This window comes from Mus caroli, chromosome 16 (genome assembly GCF_900094665.2).
Source record: "Mus caroli chromosome 16, CAROLI_EIJ_v1.1, whole genome shotgun sequence".
Lineage (NCBI taxonomy): Eukaryota > Metazoa > Chordata > Mammalia > Rodentia > Muridae > Mus > Mus caroli.
In genome coordinates, this window is record NC_034585.1 from 72,441,915 (window position 1) to 72,465,239 (window position 23,325).

At 36.7% G+C, this 23,325-nt stretch overlaps 1 long non-coding RNA gene across 2 annotated transcripts in view; it reads left to right on the forward strand.

The window, feature by feature from the left end:
• The window catches only part of LOC110311497, a 458,615-nt gene that overhangs the window by 45,672 nt on the left and 389,618 nt on the right, over window positions 1–23,325 (forward strand). Inside the window, exon 1 of one of the 2 annotated variants that reach the window (XR_003835133.1) lies at window positions 7,273–7,335. The exons of the other annotated variant lie outside the window; for it this stretch is intronic. This is a non-coding gene — a long non-coding RNA (uncharacterized LOC110311497). Of the gene's footprint in view, window positions 1–7,272; window positions 7,336–23,325 lie in introns of those variants that run through there. 2 annotated transcript variants of the gene reach the window in all.

Below are 23,325 nucleotides of genomic sequence, written 5' to 3' on the forward strand. Positions count from 1 at the left end.
GGAACCTCTGTGAGTTTTTGTCTAATTGTTGCTTTTTGTAGACAGAAAACTCTCTTAAATCGAGACTAAAGTAAAATCTTAATAGACTTAGAAAAATGTAATAGTGCTTATTATAACTAAATAAAATGTAAATATATTATAAAATACTATAGTCACTATGGTGACAATGATATTAGAATGTATGTCTCAGGTTTAAATGTTCATGTATTTACAAGTAAGAAATGTACAAACAAATGGTATTTAACTTTTATTTGTAAGAAGTAATTTTCTTAATTCCCTTTTTTGAAGTTATTTTTGCTTATATTGGTATAACTTATTAACCATTAGCTCTATTTTTAATCACAAATTACTTGCCAAAATTATAAGCATGCATAGTAACCACATAAGCATTTACAATTATTTTATATTTTAAATGTAGTCAATAAGATGTTTAGGATTTTTATTGATTGATAATTATATATTATGTAGTCTAGAAAAGTAATATATAGATATATTCACTTATATTTCATTCTTGTATAAAATATGTTTATCTACTTTTAGAAGTTTTTAAGTTTCAGTAATTCAAATTATTCTATAATAAAAATTGTTAACATGTTAAAATTGTAAATATACTTACTTTTGCTATAAACATTTTTCTTTCTTATATTTATCTTTGAGATGAGCTCTTTAAATTGAACTGCAAAAGACAAATAGAGTTGGATTATAAATCAGCTATACACATTCTCCTGGTTAGTATTTTAATGTAAAAATAACTGAATGCACATTTCATGTGTTTTGTACCTCATATAACATTTTCATTAGGTTATCTTTTTTTAAATCTCCTCAAGTTTGTTGCAACACATGGTATGACTGTTTCCATTTTATCAGATGAGTACACACAAGTGATGTGAAAGAGATCCATGATTTAATCCAGATCTGACTCCAGGTGCCTCCAAATCAATGGCAATCAAAATGTAAATGAAACAATATAAGAATATATAGCAGGAATAAATAAGCTGGGGGAATAAAATTTAACCCAGGGCCATAATCATTAACTTGGATATTCTTGAGGGAGCTACAGTAATTAAATGATTCTTGATTGCTACATTGAAATTGTAAAGAACGTCACAACCATGAAATGTAAAAAGGTGAAGCCCGGACATTCTTTCACCACTCCAAAACAAATGTGGTCATTTCAGTTTATTTATTTATTTTTCTTTTTGAAATGATGGATGTATGAGACAAAAAAAAAATACTTAGAACAGTAAGACCTTACACATTTTGGGTATGTGGGGGCTTCAGGTGAGATAACTGCAAAGTTGTAATGCCTCTTGTGTTGCAGCTGATGTCATTGGAGCGCTTCTTCTGTTTCCCACTTCCTTCCTTCCTCTTCCAAACCTAGACTACTGTCATCAGCTTTCACATAGGACCACAGAAATCTCAGAGAAACCAGCAGTTCCGAAGTCTGGGAACTCCAAGGTTCAAACGTTTCACAGATTTGTGAACTGAAAACAGCAGCAAAGCAGAGACTTAAAAATACATAGATTTAGTAGTTGAGCGTTCTATGTCTAAGGGACTAAAGATCAAGTGAGTATCTTCATCGTTAACATGCCCTTTAATAACGGTCCCTTTCTACTTATTCAGGATCACTAGCAATTCATGATTACTTTCTCTATCAGATTTGTTAATGATTCAGAGTTTCCTTAGGTTTGCTTTCAGATAAGTCTCATTTGATTTTAAGCTATGTAACCGTTATGTGCACTTGGAATTTATTTTTGGAGAATGAAGTATTGAGGCAGTATTCCCGCTTTGCTAACTACTCACACATTTTATGAAAGAGATTTTATTTCTTTGACTAGGATATCCATTAAATACTTCATTTCTACAACTGCCTCGAGCCAAACTATCATTCAAGTGATCCATGATCTGGTTGTGTGTCAGCACCACATTTTGCAACATAAATGCCAATATTTTGTTCAATTCAATGTTTCAGTGTCTTTGGCCTGGAATCATGTTATCATAGACACAGTACTTAGGCTTTAACATCTCTACTTGTGTGGCAGATCTATTTATGACCTTAAGACATGCTCAGTGCTGTTGTACTCTCCATCACTCTGCCTTTCCATTAACTTCCTCATCCCCGTGAGAACATCCCTAACAGCATAAGTGTGTCCCGTATTTATAAATCCTCATAAGAATATATCCCCTTGATTCATGTTGGCATATTATTGTCTACTTGTATCTAGCTCTCTTGTGTCCTTTTAGGAAGACTGCCCAAGAATTTTTCAAATTCTCCACCTCCAGCTCCTCTCCTTCCAACTTTCCTTTAATCCATCCCCAGAAGGATTTATCTTTATACTTCTCAGGAAATAACTCTCTACTTAGTTGCCAGTGACCTTTTTGTTACTAAACATAATGATCAGTTCTCAAATTCCTTCCTATTCAAGCACCATTTCATACAACAAATGAACGCTATTCTTGAATTCTTTCCTAGTTTGACTTCTGGGATTTGGGTCTTTGTTTTATTATGCTGAACTGGCCCTTTCTTTATTCATTCCTTGCTGGTCCTTCTAAGCTCCTTCTTCCTCAGCTCTACTTTACATCTATATTATACACAACAAGAATTGTGACTTGGTTTTGGGACAAGGCATGACAACAGTGAAGCTTTTACAGAACATAGTTTCTGAGGGCCTGTTATGGCCTATGGTAGGGAATGCTCGAGTCTGACTGCTTCAAGGCAATCTTCATGTGTTCACTGATTCCTTGGTGAAATTAACTCAAATAATTTAGTCCTGGATTTCTCTTGAGTGTCTATTTTGAGAACATTGAACTTTATTCATTGAAGTTCAGTGACAAAGGTAGAATGTCCCATGTCCTTATAGTCTCGGCCTGGGTCTGGCATGGTATCATTTTTCGCATGCATTCTATAGTAAAAGCAAGCACAAAGTTACAGCAGAAGAAATGGATCCATTAGGCACTGGGTAAATTACAAGTAATTTAACTCCATCTATCCTTTTCATACCCCCCTCTTTCTGTTCTTTAAATAATGCTGGAGTGTGTCAGAGCTCAATCTCTCTCTTTTTTTGTCATTCTGATTATTATTTCTGAATGCATCCATTCACCTGGCTTTAAAAGTGGCTTGAAATATAAGCTTTTCGCACAATCATGTGTGATGCTTTTACAAATAACAATGAAGAAAGCAATTCTTAAATATGCACTTTTATATCATTAATACATTCTTAATGTTTCTACACAGGTTATTAATGGATACTCCAAACTTACAGTTTTCAAAACCAAACTCCTAGTTCATCTAGGCCCCTCTTTCTCAGTGTTCTAGCTTTGTTTATTAATAAATAAAAAGCATTTTGAGATCTTTTCTTGACAGTTCTCCTCTTACATCCACATGAAATACAGTGGAAGATTCTCTTGGGGACTGTTCTCAACTTAATGCCCAATTCTGCTGACTTTCCTCAACCTTCCCTAGCCCCAGTAAGTGCTGAAGCATAAGCAAGCCAATGACTTAGATTTCCCTCCAATATGAGACTTGCTAAAATGGTAAGCTAAAAATGCAAAGCCCACACATTTACTAGTTTATTTATTAATGACATTATCCTATGTCTGGTTTTGTGATTAATATTCTGAGTAATTTTGTTTTACCTTTATGAGTTGCCTAATTGAATTCCAATGTCTTAGAGAACAGCTACTGACAGTTAGTGTACATGGTTTTTGGATATATTGGCCAACGTTGAAAACAATTTTCTTATTGACTTTGACTTTTCTGGAAACTATCCTTGTCATTAAGATACAGAATTTTGTTTCTTCCACCAATAGTTATATTTTTAGTTGTGATAACAGCCTAAACATTTTTATTCGGACTAAACATTTGATTTCTTAAATGTAATATTTGAAATTGTCAGTAAAAAAAGGTTTTAGTGTTTCATGGTATACTGGAATAGATATCACTTTGGAGATACTTTAGAAATATTGGCCAAATTTTAAACTAGTTTCTTGTGTACTAAATGATATTGGATCTGCTAAGTGACATGTTATCTGTATAATTCAAGAGCTTCCTTTCTGTGTGAGTTTGCTTTGTACTGTTGTGATAAAGCACTGACCAAAAACAAATGGGGAAGAACAAACTTCAGTGTTACAGCTTCCAAAATCACAGTCCAATACTGTGGGAGTGTAGAGCAGGAACCCAAGGCAAGAATGTAGAGGCAAGAGGAAGGCAGGAAACCATGGCGCAATGCTGCTTCCTCTGTTGTTCTGCAGGGTTTGTAAGTTATTTTGTTATATAACCTAAGACTGTGCGTTCAGAGGTAGTACTACTCAAAGTGGACTGACTACTCTTTTAACAATGAGTAATCTAGAAAATCCCTCACAGATTAGACTTGCTACAGTCCAATCTGAAAGAGGCATTTCCTCAGTAGAAGTCTAGTTTTTGTCAGGTTGACAGAAAAGCAAACAAACCAACAAACAAACAAAAACAAAAGAAACAACCAATAACAACAAGAACAAATGTTAACCAGCCCATTTACTCTCACTTTTCCGATCATATTTTTATTGATTTTATTTGGGTGTTTTTCATGTGTTATGCATGCATGTGCATATATACATGCATGTCCATGTATCCACTTGAGGAATGTAGCAGTCAATGTGGGATTATTCCTTCTACTCTCCATGTTTCTTTTTGAGACAGGGTCTCTTGCTGAAAGTGAGCATTGAGAGTTGCTAGGAAACACAACCTTAGTGTCCTCCTGTCTCTTTCTTGCCCCACTGGGAATACAGTGACATGCGGTCACCTCTGGCTTTTCAAATCAACACTGAGTATCTAAACTCATGTCTGCCTACTTAAACAGCAAGAATTTTACCCTCTGAGGAATATCCTTAGACGCCCCGCCCCATTTCAAACTATTCTAAGTGGAGAAGGGCAGATTTTATTAGGTATTTTCTTCATTTACATTTCAAATGCTATCCCAAAAGTCCCCCATACCTCCACCCCCATTCCCCTATCCACCCACTCCCACTTCTTGGCCCTGACATTCCCCTGTACTGAGACATATAAAGTTTGCAAGACCAAGGGGCCTCTCTTCCCAATGATGGCCGACTAGGCCATCTTCTGCTACATATGCAGCTAGAGACACGAGCTCTGGGGGTACTGGTTAGTTCATATTGTTTCTCCTATAGGGTTGCAGAGTCCTTCAGCTCCTTGGGTGCCTTCTCTAGCTCCTTCATTGGGGCCCTGTGTTCCATCCTGTAGATGACTGTGAGCATCCACTTCTGTATTTGTCAGGCACTGGCAAAGCCTCACAGGAGAGAACTATATCAGGGTCCAGTTTTCCTTTTTTAAAAATGGAATAGAGAATTATGAGTTCATTTTAGAATGTGTTGTGAATTGTGCTCCAGTGAATGACAGAATATTCCAATCAGGACACTGTGAGGCTATTCCACGTGGAGTTGGTTACAAATACTCATTTATTGTTATTAATAAAAGGGCAGCCAAGAAACGTTTTGGTTACAAGCAGACGCATACTCCACGAAGTTAATGACTTTGAGGGGCTATTTCCGTATGGTTATTAGAGCTGTTTGGATCTCATCATGACTTGGTTTACTTTCATATAGTCTGATTTTTCGTTTTTACAGATATTATTGACGATCACCTCTTTCCTAGCAATGCCTTTTGTCCGTCTGGCAGAGTTGCCAATAGCACTGTGACCATGGCTAAACCACTTGGACCAGTGTTCTGCTGAGAGATCACAAACTCCACTGAGATGGATTTTGTTTTCCTTCATCTGTGGAAAAGGGTACATGAGATTATGCCAAGATGAGGACTAACACTTAGAGTGAATCAAATAAATGCAAATTTAAAACGTGGTCTTATGTCAGCTAGCTGAGTGTCTTCTGTCCTCAGTTTTCTTGTGCTTAAAATGTGATAATTCCTGCCTTTTCAAGATGTAGTGTGCAATAAGGAAGCTCATACCTGCCAGGTACTTTATATGGAGCTCAGTGCGAACTTAGTAACTGTGCATTTTTGTTTTAACTACAGTTTTACACACGTGAACAAGCATTGGCACCCATGCTCACACACACACTTTTTCTCTTCACTCTTGCATTTTTTTCTTCTTTTCTTTACAAAACCTGTAGACTGGGTAAATAACTGAGAGGTATTCTCACATAAACTGAGTAACTGCTCCATTTAAAAATTTCCCACTTTGACTGTTATGTCCTTTGTACTTTGTAAATCATATGACTTATATCACTTTCTAAGGTTGTTTCCTAAACACAATATTCTTGTTTCAGTAGTGAAAAATTTTAAATTCTAAAAGTAAAAATTAAAGTTTGCTTTGCATTTTTTCACTTTCTGTATGGGGAAGGGTACCTCATGTGTCTGTGTCTGTGTATCTGTGGAGATCAGAGGATCCCTGCTTCTACCAGTTCCTGAGAATCAAACTGAGGTCATCGGACTTGCTAGCAAGTGCCTATTTACGAGACTATTTGACAAGCTCAGGAAAAAATTAATTTCCAATAGGCTATCCAATACCAAATGGTTTATTCCTGGAATCATATACAGAATACCAAAGATGTAGGCTATAAACTCAGTGAAATGATGCACTTGATCGCAAGGTGAAGGCAAACAGGCAAGGAACAAAATTTTCCCTCTTCCACATCCCGATAGAGGCATCCAGCAGAAGGTGTGGCCGACGTTAGCTCTGGGTTAAAGGCACGTGTTTCCCAGTTCAAAAGACCTAGACCGAAGGTATGTCTTCCTACCTAAAAGGTCTGGATTAGACGTGAATTTTCCTACTTTGAATTACCTAAAAAATCTCACAAGTATGTCCTCCCCTGTGGCTTTTAGTTCCAGATTTAATCCAGTGAACAACCAAGAATAACTACAATATATAATTATATACGTACATACATACATATGCATGTAGCAGTAATCAAAGGAAAAAGGCCATGAGTTTGACAGAAAGCAAACAGGGATGGATACATGGGAGATCTTGGAGGAAGGAAAGTGAAAGTGAAAATTATAAAATTATATTATTACCTCAAAAATTATTGAAATACTTTTTATGTTTTGAGGTGTGTGTGTGTGTTTGTGTGTAGATGTGTGTGCTCATTTATGTGTAAAGATAATAAATGCAAGAGCCTCCACATACATATAGGGATCAAACCTTTGGGGTTATCCTTTACCTTTTTAAAATTGTTTTATTTATTTATTTATTTATTTATTTATTTATTTATTTATTTATTTATTTTTGCAAGATGCTGTTTTTGCTGCTGTTTAAACTAGGCCTGTCTGATCCTTGAAGGTCTACACAGTCTCCTGTTTCCACCTTCCATATCCTCATAGAGGTAGGTGCTCTGAGATTATAGACACGCATACTACAGTGTCTGGCTCTTAAATTGGGTTGTTGGGATGGTCTAGCACATACTTTTCCTCCCTGAGTCATTGTCAGACTTTTGGAAGAGAACTTTTAGAAAAAAAGATACCATGATATGCTTTTTAAGAAGTGCATGATAGTTGGCTCAATCTACTTGGCTGAATTTTGAAGTAATCCAAACTTTAGAATGTTAAAGGAAAGTTCAAACAGAAAAACAAAGCAAAACAAAGCACAAGAAGACAGAACCCCAAAGCCAAAGCCAGAGTATATGCCAAGGTACTCCATTAATTTGGGGTAACATGAAAAGGGTATGGATAATTTAGTAAAACATTTGGATATGAAAAGTACAGGTATGTTATAGGTGCTCTAGTTTCTAGCGTAGAGCAGATACTGCCTGAGTTATACACAATATGGATACCCTTTCATATATACATTCTATGTGTCAGGTGCCACAATAACAGAGGGTTAATCAAAATAGGATATCTGGGACTCTTTGTAAAAACCCAGGTGGCTGTAAAGTGTGGGCTTATAGCTGTGTCCTCTGTTCTGTTCTATGGACCAATATGTGTGGTTTTTTTTTTAATTTTATTTTATTCATTTTGTTATATTTACGTTCCAAATGTTGATCCCCTTCCAGTTTCCCCTCCTTGAGTTCTTCACTCCCTTCCCCCCTCCTTTGCTTCTGAGAGGGTGCTCACCCGCCCATCTCCCCACTCCCACATCACCTGTGCCAGAATCCACCTTTCCTTGGGACGTCAAGTTTCTACAGGATTAAGTGTGCCCTTTCTCACTGAACTCTAAGGGAGCCAGTTTTTAGGCCAACATTTTTTCCCCTTAGGACTATAGCTTGGTCATAAAACTTTAATTAAAGATGGTGTTACCTCCAGCAGCTTATATGTTTATCTTTAAGGATTGTTTTTGATATTCTGATTTTTGTTTGCTTCGTGTGAATTTTAAGATTACTTTTTAAAAGTTCTATGAAAAAGTCCTTTAGAGTTGTAATGAAGATTGTATTGAGTCTGTAGATTGATTTTGATAGGATGCCATTTTTTACAACATCATTTCTACTAATCCATGACCATGGAGGGCTTTCTGTCTTCTGGTGTCTTCCAATTTCTTTCCTTGATGTCCTGTGTAAGAAACTTGAATATCTATGGAAGCTCATATCTCCTAGGACATGAAACAGTCTTCAGATCCTACAGGATGTGCACCCTATAGATGAGAGTAAACCTCTGATCATGTTTAGTGATGTATCCGTGCAATACAGTCATCCCCAAGTTAAAGCAAAACTGTAAAGCTATTCACTTGCCTTAGAAGTTGAACACAGGTCGCTTCCGTTCTTTTAAACTGTTTTTTTTTACTATTCATTCAACATTTTAATAATAATGTTTATGGTTTTCTTATATTAACCCAAATTCTAGCATATTAAAAAAAGTTCTCCAAGAATCCTTTGGTCTTGGCCAGTTGTGATGTCTCTTTCTAAAATATTATAAAATTTTAAAAACATATACATATTATTTTTTATCAAAAGTAATTTTACTCTGTATTTGGTAATCACGTTTATCTAACAAAGATCTCTCAGATTAAAAAAATAATATTAGAAACTTTCTGTGTAACTTTTAAGGCTAATGTTGTCACTTGGAGAATCTATTCTGTGCCGGAACACTAGTAATGCACATTTTAGGAGGTTTTAATCAGAAATGTTGCAGAAGAAATAGTCTTTTTATTTGAAGGGGTAGAGGGCTTTTAAATTGCTTATTTGAACTAGGGAAGGCCAAAGTTTGAATCCAGGCATATTGTTGAAATGCACTATTAGTCTAATCCTTCATTTTCTCCTCAATTAAAGACTTATCTGTATTCTCTCATTCACTTATCAGTAATTCGCTGAGTGTTTTAAAGTTGGTTGTTAAAAAATCCCTTTGTTTATGGCAATAAGGCACCATTCATTTTGTGAACTTTATAAAACCACCCTCTGCCAGTTTTGGTCTTTGAGAATAGCTCTAAAGATGTGTTCCCACAGTAATTACTGATTCCAGAGATGTTCATTAAAGAATGAAGTCAGAGGCAAGGGATTGAAACAATTGTATCCCACCAAAGCCAGCTTTATTGCGCACCTTCCCTGCATCCACAGCTCTGTGAATAAACTGGGGGTGGGGGGAACCCATTGGAAAACATTGCACAGTATTTGTACTTTTGAGCGATAATACATGTTTCTATTTAAATCAAATTTTCTGTAAAGGATTAGGAGAAAGCCAGGATACTTTTAATGTGTGCTCAGCTGTCCGTCATATACTTACTGAGAATGGTCACTGGTCTACTGTTTCTACAGTCTATTGCCCACAGCAGAGGCCAGGATGGCTAAAGGATTAAACCCCTAAGGATAAATCAAATCTTATTGGAGAAAAAAAAAAGAAAACAGAAAAACAACAACGATTTTTACAAATGGCTTTGAAGTTGTCTGTTTCATTTAGAATAGATCCATGGCTGTGGGATTCAGGGAGATGAATTTGAATGTTATGGTAGCTTTGCTGTCAGAACCCAAGTTACTGGAATGTTGTTTAGGTACTGCGCAGTTATCCTGCAATTATGGTTTGGCCTCCCACTGAGAGTTAATAGGCAAATACAGTGACAGACTGAGGGAGAGATTTTGTGTATCTGCCTGCACTGAGATAGCTGCATTTAAACCCTTTCCAGAAGTGAAGCCTTATTTACTTCTATGGCATGAGAAAATACAATGGACAAAGGAAGGAGATCTGAGAGCGTGGGTTTGGACGCGTACCCTACATTTCTAGGTGCTAAGCAGGCTAGAGCCCACCATTGGTAATAAGCACCTTCCATCCTGGTTTGCATGAAAAAGGCATAGCTGACTCAGCTTGGAGCAGTTTTCTGGTCTGGACTGCCAGAATTGAGTTCTTTCATTGGCATTATTATCCCGCTTTTGTTTAGTTGGTATTATATAATCTAGATTTCAAGTACAAATATAGCTTAGTCCCATCATAAGTAACATTGGATTGATTGGCCTCTGAAGGATGATTTTACTCGAAAGCATAAAGGTCCTGACTGACCCAAAACTTAACATTGGAAATCTTTATGGAAAGTGGCAGGAGACATAGCAAGGATGGTGCAGATGAGCCAAGAAGCAGGGAGAAGCTGGCATTATGGTATCAAAAGACATTTCTTTGGAATCTGGGCAGTCAGTATTTGAAGTCTGTTGCGAAATCATGGACTCCTTCCAAGCCTCAACCTTATCATCTGTAAAACAGAAATCTTAACGGGACCTGCCTCGACCTTTCTGCTGTTAGACAAAAAAGATATATTGATTATTCAAGGTTCTTTGTTGTTAGCTTTTGTTTCCTTGGGGCCTCAGGTCACCACAGCCGACTGTGAACTGGCTGTATGGCAGAGGGTGACCTTATTTACAGGCATATCCCATCATATCCTGCTTTGTATGGTTTTGATGACCAAATCTGGGGATTCAGACATATCAGTGTATCGTTCTACCAACTGAGATAACTTGAGGTTCTCTTTAAAAAACATTTTGGGTTACTGACACAGTAAGAATTGGATCAATGTTAGTTCTTATTTACTACACCCAGCATTCCTTTTCTTTTAAAATTATTCTGAAACATATGCCCACTACCAAAGTGCTTAACAATATTTCTGTGTTTCTACCATTAATATAAACATTTTGTACCTTCATTAGAATAGGATCTCATTTTATTTTTTATTTAAAACCTGTGTAGTTGTTGTTGCTACTACCAGTGCATGGATGTGACCATCAATAAACTTGGTTGTCTGTCTGTATCACACCCCATGTAGGCCATAATTCATGCAACAGTCCCCAGAATCCTAAGTATTCTTTGTGACTATAGATAAGAAGAGAAGTGCCTTTAATCAACACATTATTGTTCACCAGCCCTGGCATGTTTGTCCTGTCATTAAAACTGAATGGAGATTTGCACAATGCATAGATCTTAGTCCTGGCTCTGGAGTCACATTTGATGCTGAGTCCCAGATCTAGAGCCTACCTGGATGCATAGGTCTCAATTCCAACTCTGGAATCTAACTTGATGCTGAAGTCTGAGTCCCACCTCTGGATCCTCATTTGATGCTTAGGTCTAAGTTCCAGCCAGGAAGCTACCATGTGTGCCAAGAGAGCTGGCGAGTAAGCTCCTGGAGATTCTGATGTTTCTTCCTCTCTTCTTATATTAGCAGCCCAGGGACTATAGATGGCCATTACTGCACCTGGCAGTATGTGTGTCTTGGGAATTTGGACTTAGGTTTTACCACATGGAAAACTCTCCACCATATGAGTTTTTTGTCTTACCATTTCTGGGGGTACAGGGGTTCTCTATCAATACTTAGGCTTTGGTACCACATAGACTGGTGCAGGGGAAGGGTTCAAGAGCAGCAAGGTATTTCTCTCTTTGCAAAGATGAAATCTGAAAGTACTGGTAAAAACTGAAAGGATTCTAAGTATTTTCCACCATGAGTTCTGTTGAAATGCCATTTCTGCAACAACTACTTCAATCACCATTATCAGGTGATTTGGGAGGGTGCCAGTTTTATGAGTTGTCATGCATACATACTAACCAAATAAATAACCAAGTAAGTAAGTAAGGTGCAAATAGCCTTGATATTAGTTGTGTGTATAAAGTTTTTATGAATTATAATATATACATTTTGCATTATATAGAGAGCATAAGAGTCTATTTGTAAGGAACTAGATTTTTGGTTATTTTTGTTTTTTTTGAGACAGGGTTTCTCTGTATAGCCCTGGCTGTCCTGGAACTCACTTTGTGAACCAGGCTGGCCTAGAACTCAGAAATCTGCCTGCCTCTGCCTCCAGAGTGCTGGGATTAAAGGCGTGCACCACCACGCCCGGCTTGGAACTAGTTTTATATCATTAAAAGACTATTAATTACAGTATATTTGATAAAGATAGAGTCTATGTTTTTCTATTAAATTAATACTACCCTGATAAGTCCTAATTTGAGTTACTTTACTTGTCATTTCAGCATCTGTAGTATATTAATATAGACATTAATTTCTGGAAGAACTGTAAGAATTTAGGTAACTGAAATGTCATTCTCATCATATAACACTCCCAGATATGCTAATGAGGAAGGTCAAAAAAACCAAAGAACCAAGGAACTGCAGGCCACTTGGTTCTCTGAGAAATGGAGACCTTAGCTTGCCTTCCCCAGGGATGAGCCCCTTCAATGCTTATACAATACTAGGTGGCCGGGCCTGAAGTCATATACACCTAAGCCGTACTGAATGAACTCAGCTGCTGTGTTTATACAGTTAAGACGTTACATGTGTATTTATGCCACAGTAATAATCAATGAATCGGAGACAAAAAAATTGAGAGGGTTTAACGGGGGACATGGGATGAACTGGAGGAAGGAGAAGTGTTGTAAATTTATTGTAATTAAAATTTTAAAATTAAATTAAAAATATTTTTACTGATGGCTACGAAAGCTAGTTGGCTATTTGAAAGAAGTTAATATGTGAGACAATTTAATCACCAAAAATAAGCATGTAATTTTCTTACGTAACCCCTCATAGGGAAGAAAGAAGACATACTTTAATTTAATGGAAGCTTGCTTTGAAAAATCCAGTTTTCCTTCCATGTATATATATGATTTTACTAAATATCTTATTCCACACTGTGTCATTAAAGGATTTTATAAAAGTTGAATAGGCTAATCTGACTTGACATGATATTTTTAATATGTACTTTTTCTTTTAATTATGAGAACCTCAGTAACTATATTATGGTATCAAGTATTCTCCATCCTGTTTATTTCCACTAAAAATTTCCAAATTATTTTAGGATTAGCATAACTTTGTAGTCATCTGCACTGTAGGGTAGCAGTTTTCAACTTTAGCTGAACATGAAAACCACCTGGGGAGGCTTAGAACCCCTCCGCCAAAGACAGCACAAAGCAATTAAATAGTAATATTTACTCCTAGAATGCTAGCCATATGATCTCGTACAATTCCCTGGGCAATTCCAATGTACAGCCAAGTTTAGCAAGTTGTGTTATTTGGAAAGAAATGCTTAGCTATTTCATTTTTCCCCCCAATTAGACATTATTGCAGTATGCTTTCCAGGAAGAGTCATTTTTGTTCAGTTTTACACTGAAAGCAAAACTAAAACTAAAACTAAAACTAAAACATTTTCGTTTTGTTTCTACTTGATGTGATAGCAATGCCTCCTCCATAAAATGAAATTTTCAATAGATACCTTGGTGTTCTGGCGAAAGAAGTTGATGGCAGGCGTCCAGTTGTGGATGTAATACTTTCCTGTGGATGGGGAATTGTCTGAGGGAGGAAGTCTGTCTTTATTGGCTTGCACTTGACCTTTGTCCACGGAAACATAAAATGCCTCTCTTGAAGTGTTTATAATACACAGCCAAATTGTCCATTAATGACTCATACTACACTAAACTATAAAAGATCTGTGCACTTAAACCAAGAGAGTCACATGAAACAGTAGAATCATTAGTTGTGATTCAATGGTGACAGGTTTGGGGAAGCTACAGTTTTCTTCTGCTTAAACGGGCTTTTCACTGAGGGCTGAGCTATAAAATGTAGTGGTTTGGAGGATCTTCTAGCCAAACGTAAAATAAAGTTTAGTGAGCTAAACTCTCCTCTGACCTACAAAGAGGGGCCTACATAGGCTTGTGCTAAGAGAGTGGGACTGAGAACTGCCCCCTCTCCCGGGCATATACTTGTGAAAAGATATGGGCTGGACATCCCAGTTTTTAAATTTGAAAAGTGAGTCCACGGTGACCATTTAAAAAGAAAGGGTTATATAACTCTCCCTTCTATTTGGAGGAGATAAAGACTAGATTCTATTTCTCTGTGTCATTTTACTAGGCTGTTCACGTAACAGGATGATTGCCTCACATCTGAGAATTCTAAATCCCTAAATACTCTGAAATGTCAAGCCTTTCGATTTTGAAACAGACAACGTTCATGGAAGTGTACACATCTGATCTCCTCTGATGTATTATACTACAAAGCAGTGCATTGCCTCCAGGCTATGAGGTGTGAATGAGACACGTTTGGAAACACACTTGAACATAAGTTCAGAGTGAGTGGGCCTCGTCTCCAAAATATCTCATAATATCTATCCAGTATGTTAAAACCTGGAAAAGAGATTCAAGGTCCCTCAAATGTCTGATCCAAGAATTTTTGATACAGAATAATATACCTATATTGGATAGTATTAAGAGTACATAAAAATTAATCAGTGGGTTGCTTTAAATTCTGTGGTGTTTTAGTGTGTTTCATAAAAAAGGTGTTTTTTTTTTCCATTGATTTCTCAAATAGAATTTAGAAGTCACTAGTTTCCTAGATTTCTAAGAATCGATTGTTTCTCCTGAAAATTCTTTCTTGAAATCTTCTATTTTAGAATTTTCACATTAGAGTTGATTATTTGAGAAGAGATTACACTCCGAAGTCTATAGATTGGATGCCACGGCAGTTATTCTTCCATTTAAACGCAGCTTTATTGAGTTTTACGTGAAGCTTCAAACTGACGCCCAATTGCAAGGCACCGTGCAGTGTTACTTTCACGAGCTGGATTTGGGTGCTAAGTTGCAAAGTGTGCAAAGTCTGCTTTCTCCTTTCAAATTCTGTGGCTTGCCAGTTATCCAGTGATCCTTCTCCCGTTTTTTGCTTCCTTAGGCAGGGTGATCTCGTCAGAGTTTCTTTACAAGGTCAGAATCTGTAGTAGCTCTTTGGTTGTCTATAAACTCAAAACTCACAAGAACTCCTCCTACTGTCTCTATACACAAGACGATACGATGGCTATACTGTAATGGATATGTCTAATAAATTTATCTGAAGAATATTATATCATTTGTCCATGTATAGGACTGCCATCCTTTCCCTTTGTATTTAAATAGATGTTTAATGAAATTTGTTGCTTATTGAAAGGAAAGCTTCAGGTGGACACTAAATAAGTGAGGTAATATTTTCAGTTAGTGAATGAAGTGCCTCGGTCTATGGCTTCATTTCGCTTTTCTCTGAGCTCTTGAAATAACAACACATGATGTAATGTATAGGTAAGGTAATTTAAACATTGCCTTTAAACGCAGGCAGTGGGAGATTCTTACTGTGTTTAATCAAGGGCTAAGTATGGGAAATATTTCCCTGTAGGTGGTAGTGTTAAGCAGAATGGAACATGCAAATTGATCATATTTTAGTACAATAAAAATCAGTAGGAAGCTGTGTTTAAGGTAAGACTATAAAATTGGTGAAACAGTTTAATAAAGCACACTCTTACAATTTACCTTATGTATCACGTAGGTAGTTTTGTCAACATTCCTATTTTGAGGAGACACTTGTGTTAATTCTTAGGAGCACATTTTTACACTCATTCTGGGTCATGCTTCACATACAAAGTCATATCCAGGGATGATGCAGAGAACTCACCCTTTTAAAATTCTATAAAAGTAACTTAACAAAAAAAACTACAATATTATAGTCTCAAAGAAAAACATTTCTACAAGTAAAAATAAAGCATATTTGAAAAAAGTAGGTTTAACAGAATAAACATTTGCTAAACTGTACTGGATCATTGTACAGTCTAAAATGAAAAATCCATCTTGCTCTTTGGTGGAGTCTGGGACTCGTTTCTGAATCCCCACGGGAATCCTTTGCCTTTCATTACTAATTTTCTCACTGTTTTAATAATTGATGTTTTTCCTGAAAATTTGCACCTCATTTCTTCTGTTTTAGATTTTAGGATTTTCAGCTTTAGAGGTGATTATTTAGTAAGGAATTGTACTTGATCTGGTGTGGTCCAATGTGTAGCCATGAGAAGTTATCTATGGTCAAGGAAGATAGTAGCTTATGACTCTAAGCTACCTGAGACTCTGTAAGCCTTTGCAAAGGAAGTGAACCATAAGCATCAGCACAAGGAACACTCATGACAATCATGTGAGATGTCTGGAAGAATAAGCTTAGTTTAATTGTAGTCACACTGGATGGACTAGGAACCAGAGAAAACTGGTTTAACACATGTAACATGACCAAGATAACTCCATTGTCATACATTTGACTCATACACCATGTCAGAAACTTCTTGGATTCTCACTTTGCTCTTCCATCATTTTGGATGTTTCTCTTTATTGAATGATCTTCTTGATTGTATAGGGAAAGAGAAAGGTAAATTTAGCATGTGCCTTACTACTTCTAATTAACATACAAGTAAAGTGATTTGAAATGGCATAAAGTCTACAATGTCTACCGCATGGGCATCACTTGAAAGACACAATATCATTCAGAATATAATTATATAAAATGTGAATTAGAGTTGATCAAGCCCAAAACATTTCACACAAATGGGCAGGGAAAATGGTGCACAGAAGAGTAGAACATTTATTTCATGCTACAGACTGTTTCCTCAAACACTGAAACAAGAACCCACATGTTGGGATTCTCAACTTAGTTTCTGGAACTATATATTAAAATCAGACAGATCTGCTGTATGCCTGCCAATAAGGCACTGCTATAAAAATGACACACAGGACTTTATGGGTGCTCAGGGCTTATCCTCATGATACTTTTAAGCATCCATTTTACTGTCCTTTACGACTCAAGATATTTCAGATCAGCACTGAAATTGATATAGAACCCTGTGTTATATGAAAGATATACACTCAGAATTTTGGGCAAACATTCAGATATTATCAGCTCATTTGTATCTATGATGTACTAAAGAAAATTGTAAGCAGCAAGAAAAGAGTTCAGAACGTGCCCTAACACCTTTATAAATCAAACTTTAAGCATATAGAAAACTAGTGCAGTAAGAAACATAGCTAAAACTTCACTTTATCTAGGTAATTTGTTAAGAAGATGAGTCCACTTGTTTTCAGGAAGAATATTTATGTCTTCAGTGTCACATGTTTAGCTGTACTTCTCTTTTTTAATGAGCTGATAAAAAGAATGAAAGTTACAGTATTTTTGCTGGCAATAGTTAAAGATGTCTTCCGACTCATGTTTTGACTTTAAGGATAAACAATTTGTGCCAGTTCTTATTGTTTTAGTAACACATTAACAAGAAGGAGAATGTATTAATTACATTTCAGTTATTAGGGCATTTTCCTACAATTTTAAACCTGCTTGGAGAAGATTTTGGAGGAAGGCAACATGACCTTGTGGAGAATCAGCTTGCTTATACATCTAATCAATACAAAACATTTGCATAAGAACATTTATATGACCTCATGTATTTGTAATAAACTCCATATTACATTTGATATCAAAATATCGGGATCATTCTCTCCTACTCTATTGCTATTTGTTTATGACATTACAATCAATGACTTTATTTTCATAGGTATTATCGGTGAATATATAGATTAGATATAGATAAGATATAGATTAGATTAGATATAGATATTAGATATAGATATGAATATAAGTAGAAATAGAAAGAGATAGACACACACGTATATGTATATATGAATACTTATTCTTGTCAGGCTATGATAAGTTAATTGTACGTGTAAACATAAATTCCAATTTATTACAGGAAAGTAAAACCTTAAGTTCTATTAAACATTCAAAATAAACAACTAAATATTTTATGTCTGTCTATCTCAGTTCATGCCTTATTGTCTTCTGCCTTTGAGGAGTCCTGATAGCTCACATAGACAATAAATAAAGAAAAAAGTAAACAATAAACAATTTAGAAGCTTCAAATAGAAACTTCTTTCCAGTGTCTCAGATTGAACCTGTGATTGTGATAGTTGCTCCAGGTTGTTTTCATTTCCTCCCCATGTCCCTAGCCAGGAATCCAAGGAAGAATACTGTATAGGCCAACTCTAAAACGAAAAGAAAAGGGGAAGAGAGAAGCACTATTTTTAACTGTGGGGAAGGCCACTATTTTAAAAGAGAAAGCAATGTGCTGACTTCCAACTTTTCCGGACGAGTGTGATCTGCTTCTCTCCCGCAAATCCTTCTAAGATCTCCGCGTTTTGATGACTGGATGCACAAAAAGAAATGAGCAGTATACAGTATTTTTGCAGTTTCAAATTTAGCAGTGTAAAGATGAAGAGGCAAAGGGAAGCTTGGTACCTAGCAGATGGGAGTGGAACTGATGCTGCACACAGCTTCCATTGCTCCCCACTACCCTCTTTTGACTTCTCTCCTTTTTAGTTTTTATTCAACATATGTAAAGCAGGCTGTATTGTGGAATGTAGTTTTTCAGTGACACCTTCTCTCTTTGGTGCCTTCTTCACTCTGTACGAAGTATTGTGTGCCAGCTGCATGTTGGACCATTTACAAATCAGTTACTACTTATAGATTCTGCTTATGGAAAAACTGCACCTTCAGATGGGACAGACAAGACATGGACATCCCAACAACAACAAGCCAAGCAAACCCTATTTGAGAACAATAACTAGCTGGGTAATAAATCATGATATGAGGAAAGACAAAGATGAGGATTATTTTCAAAAGGATGTTAAATAAGCTGAACCTTTACTTTTTACAATCTCAATTAAGCTGTAATGTACAGGCTTGTGAAAAAGATCTACTGAGTGTCTTGCATAAAGGAGGGGAGGCCTATTTAGTTAATTTTAAATGGTCAGCTCTCCTCCCATTCTTTCATTAAAATAAACTGTTTCACAGAATAAGAGGGTTAAGAAAAGACCCAAGTGAGTCACTCCAATTTGTTTCCACATACTGAACAGTCAATAAAGAAATTTATTGCCTCATTAGGCATTCTGAGTAGATTTCTGGAAACTTGGATGACGTCAGACCAAAAAGCAACCCAGAAAGATGTTTTATAAAGTGGTGGCAGCTGAAACTATGTTTGAGATTGCAAGTTGTCTGTTAGGCTGCCCTGATGTGATGATGTTTTAAGTGATGGTGGTGGCAGGCAGCGAGTGGGCTGGATCCAGGTGTAGGTGGAGAATGAGATGGAAACTATTTTTATCAAGTTGTGAACAAACAGTGTAATCACTGGCACATAAAACAATATTGTAAAGTGATAGAGGAGAGGGTTGGAAAGGGTCTCAAAAACAGGCATCCCTAGGCTCTTCTCAAAGACAATGCAAATCAGGTCATAGAACTGGACAAGACACACAGCAGGACAGTACCCCAACTTCTTCCTTCAGCTCCCCCACTCTTTGCTTAGCTGCTATTTAGCCCAAATGCACATGCTCAGAAATACAGTCATCCCTCCCTGGCCCCCAGGAAGCTGTAAGGCTCTGTCTCCCTGTGTGATTCAGAGACTCACTAGAAGTGCTGTGAAGGTAGGTCCTATGCCTGCGATCTTTTTGTAGAAATCTCTCTTAACTCTGGAGATGATAGAAAATCAAACTGGCCATGAGGAGGAGAGAATGGACATGTTTATGAATGAATGTTAATTTTGTTTTTAAAATTGAAACAAACATTTTTCACGGAAGGAAAAGGAAATGTGAAGAATAAATGATTTTTTATTATGTGGAACACAGTGGTGTGTTTCGATTAACTTATCCTCTGGCAGAAAAGCACATTGGACGTGGTCAGTCTGTCCTGCATCAAAAGAGCCTGATGAATTGGCCATAATCAGCCATAATACAAAGATAGTTTAAGAAGTTTCAAGATGAAATGACTAAATATATTAATTTCCCATAGTGAATACCATGCCCGTGTGTGTCTGTGTGTGTGTGTGAGAGAGAGAGAAAGGGGGGAGGGGGTCTTAACAGTCTGATTTTTGAGAGGCAATAGAGACATAATACTTTAATGTGAATTCTGCTTATTTTACTCTTAGACACATTTCTTACCATGGTTTTGTGTTATTTCAAGTTTCCAAATTGAGAAATTCTGTACTCATCCTTTCCTCTTTCAGTTCTAACACGTTAACTGTGATTTTTCTATCCGTCAACACCTAGAGAATAAAAGTCAATAGAAGAAACCTGTGTTTGGTAGAGGCCTGAGACAGAGGCATTTGGAGAACATTTCATTCTAGTTTGGTGGATCTCTCTTGATATCTTTTTCTTCTGTTAAAAAAAAAGTGACATTTGCAGTGCATAACTTCAAATTGTCCTTGAAGGTTTTAAGGGCAATCAATAAATCTAAATTTGTGTCACAAGGGAGATTACAATCTACTTATAACCTGAATGAAGAAAGTAAAGCAGAAAATGGCTGCTGTTGATTAACCTCTTTCTAATTAAGATTATAAAAGTTCCAGGTTTGAGATGCAGTCGAATGCAAATGTTTCCTACTTTGTACATTCTTCTACATATTATTTCTTTAAAAAGGAATCTAGGGTATTGTTTGTTGTGATTATTTATTGTCTGTTAATCTTCTTAAGTCTGTCCGTCCTAAGTTGATCAATTGAGGAACCATTTAATTGATGGGCAATGTGTGATGGCAGACTGACAGAAAGTACTTGATTTAGAGAGCCCAGAGTGTACCTGGTATATAGTAATTGCTCAATAAATATTCATTCAGTGACTTAAATCATTAAGGGAAAAAACTAGACTATACTATTATAAAATTTATAAGGAAATATTGACATAGATCTAACAATATTTGCATAGTGTTGGTGAGGAAATACAAGAAAGTTTTCCTTGGAGAAGCAGTGACATTCTTAGAGATAGTCAGGATTTAATCCGAGTTGTTATTCCAACAACAACACTAAAAGTTACCATCAACTTATGGGTGCTGTTGTTCACTATAAGTCTTGGGGTGTGCCTGGCCACTGGTCACAGGAGGTTAGGAAGCCAGATAAGACCTAGAAATAACTTTCAAGATGTTTTGTACTTTCAATCTAAGCAGTTTATCTTCCTCTTATGAGATCCAAATTCACTATATGGTAAATAATGGGAAGTCAATTATTCACAGATAGATAATTATATATATATATATATATATATATGTGTGTGTGTGTGTGTGTGTGTGTGTGTGTGTGTGTGTGTGTGTATCTATACAGAGAGAGAGAGATGGATGGATAGATAGATAGATAGATAGATAGATGAAGAGAGACAGACAGACAGGGCTTTCTTTTGGCATTAGCACCTGCCAGTCTGTTGCTTGTGCCCAGAACATCCATGACCATCCTTTCTAGAACATCCTTATTCTTATCACCATGCCTATTAACCCAAGTGGAGCCATTCTTTGCATTCTAAAGAGAACCCCCTCTCATTAATTGGTGATGGGTGTACCATGTCACTGACCATGTACAGTAGATCTTTGTAAATGATAATTCCCCAATGACACTTTAGAGATTCCAGTATCATGTGTTTCTCTAGTTTTTGCACCTGCCTCTTAAGACCTCCTGTCCATCTCAGAACATTATATTTTAGACTTACAAAAACACAATGTGGACTAAGAGGCTATTTATATCTGAACAAAGAGCCACAAATAATAATCAATATTATAAAAATATTAAACAAATTGAGACTAGGATCAGTTCTGAATCTAGATATATAAGGTTCAAATCTTGGCAGTGCCAATGACTGGTCATACATAACCTTGAGCAAATTCCATACACACGGTAGCTAGGTTTTGGAGATAGTGTTACCGTTTCTCCTAGATGTGTTGAAAACATAAAAGAGTTAATTTAGCTTGTGGTCCCCCAAAAGGACTTGTAGATTGTTATAGATGTTGCTGTTTCTTAGGGGAGAGAGTTAACACAATTAATGTCCTTCTGTTTCAGTGCCTTCTTTCTGATGTTGTGAATGCTGCTGCTTTGTCAAAAGCCCTAGTCCTTCTACAAAGATCATGTGGTCTTTATTTTCTATTGTTTTGAAAACATACTTTATACAATATATTCTAATTAGTTTCCCTCCCCCATCTCCTCCCAGATCTTCCCCATTTTACCATCCACCCAAATGCACCACCCTCTCTCTCCATCTCTCATGGGAGTATAAATAAGCATTAATAATAATAATTAATAATAATAGAAATGTAATAATAATAATAATAATAATAATAATGCCTTAATAGGATATAAGAAACAAATAGAAGAGAGTCAAAGAAAAATCTCCAGAAACACTTATAGACACAGAGGCAAGAATATTTGCACACAGAATCCCATAAAAACCCAAATCTGGAAGCCATTATATATAAATATATATGCAAAGGACCTGTAAGGTCAATTTTAAAAAAAAGTCTCATTAGGCAATAAAACTCAAAAAAAGTCATTGAGTTCATTTTGTTTTGGCTCTGTAGCCATGAAAATGGATGGGGTCTACCCTTAAGAGTGATGGTTTCAGTTGGAGATAGTTTCTGAGTGAGGTGTAGAGGCTTCTGCCTACTTCCTCTCTCAGCACTGGGACCCTATCCAGCCAGTGCAGGCCCTGAGACCACATGCTCTCTTTTGCCAGTCTCTAAGGTCTAACAACATGTAACAGCTAAAGCTACAGCAATGCATTTTCCATGTTAAAGATGAATGTCCAGGCCCACTGGGCACCCATTGAGGTATCTCAAGTTCTTGAACATCTTAACTGCAAGATTATGAATAATCTTTCTTTTTATTATTATTTTTTACTAGGTATTTTCTTCGTTTATATTTCCAATGCTATCCCAATAGTCCCCCATACCCTCCCCTGCCCACTCCCCTACCTAACCACTCCCACTTCTTGGCCCTGGCATTGCCCTGTACTGAGGCATATAAAGTTTGGGACTCTCGATCCACTGAAGGCTGACTAGGCCATCCTCTGCTACATATGCAGCTAGAGACACGAGCTCCAGGGGGTACTGGTTAGTATCAATTTGTTGTTCACTTATAGGGCTGCAAACCCCGTTAGCTCCTTGGGTACTATCTCTAGCTCCTCCATTGGGGGCCCTGTGATCCATCCAATAGCTGACTGTGAGCATCCACCTCTGTGTTTGCTAGGCCCCGGCATAATCTCACAAGGGAGAGCTCTATCTGGGTCCTTTCAGCAAAATCTTGCTAGTGTATGCAATGGTGTCAGTGTTTGGAAGCTGATTATGGGATGGATCC